This window comes from Gigantopelta aegis, chromosome 12 (assembly GCF_016097555.1).
Source record: "Gigantopelta aegis isolate Gae_Host chromosome 12, Gae_host_genome, whole genome shotgun sequence".
NCBI classification, from domain to species: domain Eukaryota; kingdom Metazoa; phylum Mollusca; class Gastropoda; order Neomphalida; family Peltospiridae; genus Gigantopelta; species Gigantopelta aegis.
Genome location: NC_054710.1, coordinates 11,455,589 through 11,462,358, shown reverse-complemented (window position 1 = coordinate 11,462,358; position 6,770 = coordinate 11,455,589).

Below are 6,770 nucleotides of genomic sequence, written 5' to 3'. Positions count from 1 at the left end.
TCTCTAGCAATATATGTATATACCTCCCCTGGATCCAGTCTCTTACAATATATGTATATACCACCTCAGGACTCATCTGGGCAACACAAAATCATACCTCCTAGACAATGTGCTTACCCCCCCCCCCATCCCACCACCCACTGTGCTTACCCCTCCTAATACAAAATCCTGACTACGCCAGAGGATAATATGTTTACTCGTCCACACAACATAGACACGATGTACATAGCAACAATTGTATGTAGCAAGCATTGTGCATACAATAAGGCCAAACAAAAAAAGAGTTCGTGATCGTCCCCCCCCCCCCGTACCTGAAAAATGCGCCCGCCCCTGAATTTAGTTTTTTTTTTATTTTGTTAAAAACTGTTAAAAATGTGTCGAGATAGCAAACAATTCAACTTTCTTAAGTACCGTAACGGGTTAAACCATCACCAGGTCCATCTGGCGGCCAGTGAAGGAATTACAAGATCCAGGCGCATGCGCTGTTGGCTGCTACTCCCGCAAACAAAATGGTATCCATGGTTATATAAAGTTTTTCATAGAAACCCCCCCCCTCCGGAAAAACCTCCCCCCTACCCTGATTTGAGTGCTCAAAAGGACGATCACCAACTCTTTTTTATTATTTTTGAGAGAGAGAGAGAGAGAGAGAGAGAGAGAGAGAGAGAGAGAGAGAGAGAGAGAGAGAGAGAGAGAGATATGCATGAAATGTTTTATTTATCGACTTACACACCACGTTTTATTTACGGTTATATCACATTGGATATTGATTACAACAACAAAAGACAATTATTAGTATTCATGTCAAGGCAAGACCTGTTTAGCGGAACTTTGTTACCTCAGTGTAACGGTATTAACGGGTGGTATGCAAACAGGTTCATAAACCATATAAGGTAATAGTATAAGTTTTTATCCGAGAAGAGATAACAGGACTATTTCACCTTCACGAGACAGATTGAGATTAGTGACGGCAGAGGATGTTGTACGTGTTGTGTGGATAAATAACAATGACGTTGTCGTTGCGAACACTTTATTTAAACTAATTATAAAGAAGAACGATGGTGTTGTTATAAAGAACAATGATGGTGTTGTTGTGAACATTTTATTCATATTCACTTTCAAGAAGGATGGTAGATTAATTTGTGGACTTTCTTGGCGATCACTGAACAGAAAGTCCGATCATCCGCCATATTAAGTGTGGGCGTGACAGAGTCGCAGTCCGTCACATGAGGTCAGTATTGGTTGTGAGATGTAGTTAAAATACAGAACTACGGAGGTTTCTAGTCATTATTTGGTCTCTTACAATTGAGCTTATATTCTGCGGGGATTAGGGTGGTGTCGGGAGTAGGAAATAGGTTGTTGATTGGGTGTGTGGGTTGTAGGTGCATCCAATGTAACAAGGGCAAGCGAAATGTCTTGAATTTATTTTTAATACCAGAAGTGACTTGCCTAATGTGAAGGTCATCGTCGTCCCTGCCGATTCTAATGGTAAAGCGCTCACTCGATGCGAGTTCGGTCTGGGCCCATTGGGCTATTTCTCGTTCCAGCCAGTGTACCACAACATATATATATATATATATATATATATATATATATATATATATATCAAAGTTGTGGCATGTGCTATCCTGTCTGTGGAATGGTGCATATAAAATATCCATTGTTAATAATGGAAACAAATTTAGCATTTTTCCTCTCTACGACTTAATGTCAAAATTACAGTATCTAGTGGGGGGGGGGGGGGACAATTTTTAATGATGGTGTACAGTATCGTGTGTATGTGTGTGTGTGTATGTGTGTGTGTATGTGTGTGTGTGTGTGTGTGTCTGTGTGTGTGTGTGTCTGTGTGTGTGTGTGTGTGTGTCTGTGTGTGTGTATGTGTGTGTGTCTGTCTGTGTGTGTGTGTGTGTGTGCGTGTGTGTGTGTGTGTGTCTGTGTGTGCGTGTGTGTGTGTGTGCGTGTGTGTGATGGGATACAGTATTTAGTGTGGGGGTGGGGCAAGTTTTGATGGTGGGGTACAGTATCTAGTGTGTGTGGGGGGGGGGGCGGGGCAATTTTTAATGATGGCGTACAGCATTTAGTGGGTGAGGGGCAATTTTTAATGATGGGGTACAATATTTAGTGGGGGGGGTAGGCAGTTTTTAATGATGGGTACAGTATCTAGTGTGTGTGTGGGGGGGGGGAGGGCTGGACAGGTTTTAATGATGGGGTACAGTATCTAGTGGGGGGGGGGGCAATTTTCAATGATAGGGTACAGTAGTTTGTCTGATGGGGGCTGGGCAATGTTTAATTAGGTACAGTATCTATTGTGTGTGTGGGGGGGGGGGGGCAATTGTTAATGATAAGGTACTGTATCTAGTGTGTGTGTGTGAGGGGAGCATTTTTAATGATGAGGCAATATATATAATGTGTGTATCGGGAGGGGGCAATTTGTAGTGATGAGGTACAGTATCTAGTGTGTGTTGGGGGGGGGGGGGGGGGCGGACACATGCCATATTTGTCTTTACTTATATAGAGTAGGACACAAAAAGCGTTCCTTTTCGTCCTCGAATGGGTTGGGGAGAGGGGGAGTGGGGGGGGGTGTCACTGGCCCATCCACCCTGGTTCCTACAAGCCTGAATAATAATAGTAGTTTTGTATACATTGTAACTGGATGTAGTCTGGTAAGCAATAAATAACCCCAGAACTCTATACAGGGGTTATGGTTATTGTGTGTTTCAAAGTAACCTTACACCTGTATGCGGCAGCAATAACCACAGAACACTCGTAGATTCGTTTTCAATGGATTTGAGTCGGGAAAGGTCAGGTCAGATCGTTGGTTTTACGCGCACATTCAGATCAAGTTGTTGTAGCGCACGCCTGTCATGAGTCTATCAACCTGTGAGATATTTTACGGGACTTACATAGACTTGCTGAAGGGCCATATCCATCGATTAAAGTTCCTATGATCAATTCTTTCTCAGCGGGTTAAGAGATGGGATTTGGTTGACTGCTCGCTTAAGGTCGGTGGATCCATTCAACTGAATGGGTTTTTTTTATATCGTTCCAACCAATGAAACACAACTGGATAAAGGTCCTGGTATGTGCTTTCCTGTCTGTGGAAAATTGCATATAAAAGATCTCTTGCTGCATTAGGAAAACATGCAGCGGGTTTTCTCTGATGACTACATGTCAGAATGACCAAATATTTGACATCCAGTGGGCAATGATTAATAAGTCAATGTGCTCTAGTGTAGCGCACGCCTTGTCTGGGCACAGGTGTCGGCTCCTCCGACCAGGACAGGAAAGGGGCAGGTGCAAGGGAGAACCAGCAGTCCCACCCGGGCCTGTAACAGGCGGAGGGTGGTATGGTGTTATGGAATTTGCATTGTCCCGTAGGATTAAGCCAAACAAAAAGTGTGCAGTTTTGTGAAGGAAATTAGACGCAATTTTGAACGTCAGCCAAAAGGAAAAAAGGGGAGCTACGTACAGTTTTCGCAGATTAGTGCAACGAGAGTAGCTCGTTTGAAGTAAGAAGAAGAAAAAGAATGAACTGTTAAGAGACTGGGTCCAGGGGCGGTATATACATATTTTGTTAGAGACCACATTATATATTAGTAACATTATAAGATATCACAAAGTATTGTCACTATTATGTAAGATAAATGGATTGAATCTCTTTTGAAATACTAGCCTGTTGAGCTAGGGCTGTACCTTTAACAATAATAAAATAATATTAATAATGAACACTCACACTGAAGGAAAGAAAGAAAGAAAGAACTGTTTTATTTAACGACGCACTCAACACATTTTATTTATGGTTATATGGCGTCAGACATATGGTTAAGGACCACACAGATATTGGGAGAGAAAAACCGCTGTCGCCACTTCATGTGCTACTCTTTTCGATTAGCAGAAAGGGTTCTTTTATATGTACCAATCCACATACAGGGTAGTACATACCACGGCCTTTGATATACCAGTCGTGGTGCAATGGCTGGAACGAGAAATAGCCCAATGGGCCCACCGACGGGGGTTGATCCCAGACCGACCACGCATCGAGCGAGCGCTTTACCACGTGGCTACGTCCCGCCCCAAGTAAGAAGGATTCAATGTTTTATATAACGACGCACAGAACACATTTTAAAGGCATATTGTCACAGAACACATTTTAAAGGCATATTGTCACAGAACACATTTTAAAGGCATATTGTCACAGGCCACTGACCTATTTAATGGTGTAACAAAGTATTACCTGAATAAAAATAATTTGATTTGTCCCCAAATGTACTTTATTCAACCATCTTCATAACCACCATACTCCATTTATCAATGACATTTTGTAAAAATAATTGAATTATGGCAATGGTCCATAATTCAAAAACTAAAATTGCCGAGAGGGATGACATGGATTTCACTCCATCGTGGTTCAGTTAAGGTCATGTGATAGCTAGATTTGGTTTCCAATGATTAATGTAATTTTTATTTATTATCCATTGTTAGAGAAATAAAGTCCTTAAATCCGTGACAGTATGCCTTTAAGGGCGGGACGTAGACCAGTGGTAAAGCGCTCGTATGATGCGCGGTCGGTTTGAGATCGATCCCCGTCGGTGGGCCCATTGGAATATTTCTCATTCCAGCCAGTGTCCACGACTGGTAAATCAAAGGCCGTGATATGTGTAAACCTGTCTGTGGGATGGAGCATATAAAAGATCCTTGGCTACTAATGAAAAAAAAAAATATATGTAGCGGGTTTTATCTCCAAGACCAGACGTCAAAATTACCAAATGTTTGACATCCAAATGTTTGACCGCACATCAGACGATCACTTAACCACCGGGCTACGTTCCTCCCAGGTTATCCAACAGTTAAAGTTAAAGTTTGTTTTGTTTTACGACACCACTAGAGCACATTGATTTAGTAATCATTGGCTATTGGATGTGTAATATTGGATAACGTTGATTCCCGCTACATTGCCCGCATTAACAGCAAAGGATCTTTTGAATGACGCACCACACAGACAGGATAGCACATACCACAGCCTTTGATATATCAGTTGCAGCTGAAACGAGAAATCGAGTTTTTTTTCAACAACAATGTATTTATTTATTTTATTTTTGTGTTTGTTTTTTTAAGAGTTTTGCTTTTTTAATGTTTGATAAACCAGTCGTTGTGCACTAGCTGGAACGTGAAATGAAGTTTATTATTTTAAACTCAAAGGACAAATTTTGTTTTTAAATGTTTTTTTGTTTTTTAAATTTTTTGGTGCATTTGTTTCCTTCCGTGTGAGGGCGGGCCGTAGCCCAGTGGTAAAGCGCTCGCTCGATGTGCGGTCGTTCTGGGATCGATCCCCGTCGGTGGGCCCATTGGGCTATTTTTCAGTTCAGCCAGTGCACCACGACTGGTATATCAAAGGCCGTGGTATGTGCTAATGGAAGGAAAGAAATAAATAAAAATGTTTTATTTAACGACACACTCAACACATTTTATTCATGGTTATATGGCGTCAGACATATGGTTAAGGACCACACAGATATTGAGAGAGGAAACCCGCTGTCGGCACTTCATGGGCTAATCTTTTTCGATTAGCAGGAAGTGTTCTTTTATATGCACCATCTCACAGACAGGATAACACATACCACGGCCTTTGATATACCAGTCGTGGTGCACTGGCTGGAGCGAAAAATAGTCCAATGGGCCCACCGACTGGGATCGATCCCAGACCGACCGTGCATCAAACGAACGCTGTACCACTGGGCTACGTCTCGCCCTTTGTTATGACCATTTCATTCATATATATTTACCTTCAAAAAGAATTGTAACTTAAAGGGACAGACGCTAGTTTCAACACGTGGAAATTAACACTAAATGTATTTAATCTACAAACCTGTAACACATTTGGATAAAGTTACAATTGAGTGAAACACGAGTCTGTGACTTTGAAATGGTGAAATACCCTCTAAAAATAGACTAAAACTCGACTGTATAACTGTTACTTCTCAGACGCATATGAAAAATGACATATACATGTTGTGATATTAAAAACACCAGGAAGACCAAAACGTATTCGAATGTACGGAAATTGATAATGTAAACCATAAAAATCTAAGTAAAGTATGATTTCAGTTATCAAAAACGGCTATAATAGCCAAAGATATGTCTTAGTGTTTAAAAACGTGGCAGTGTCACAGTATGTCACATACGGTCAGTGTTCGTTGTGTAATGTAATTAAAAAACCAGATATATGGATAGGCTTAAACACATTCGAATTGCATGAACAAAGGTGGTGTCGGGATTAGAAACTAGGGGGTTGATTGGGTGGGTGTCCATATCTCTCTCTCTCTCTCTCTCTCTCTCTCTCTCTCTCTCTCTCTCTCTCTCTCTCTCTCTCTCTCCCAACCCCCCCTCTCTCTCTCTCTCTCCCAACCTCCCCCCTCTCTCTCTCTCTCTCTCTCTCTCTCTCCCATCCTCCCCCTCTCTCTCTTTCTCTTTCTCTGTCTCTCTCTCTCTCTCTCTCTCTCTCTCTCTCTCTCTCTCTCTCTCTCTCTCTCTCTCTCTCTCTCTCCCACCCTCCCTCTCTCTCTCTCTCTCTCTCTCTCTCTCTCTCTCTCTCTCTCTCTCTCTCTCTCTCTCTCTCTCTCTCTCTCTCCCTCTCTCTAGTATTTTCATTCTGTTAATCATACAGTTGTTATTGTTTAGTTTTTACTCATTTTTATTGTTTGAATTTGCAATTTACTGATAAAAAACATCAACTTTCAAATTTAACTTCTGACCCAATACTCCTTCAAGATCTT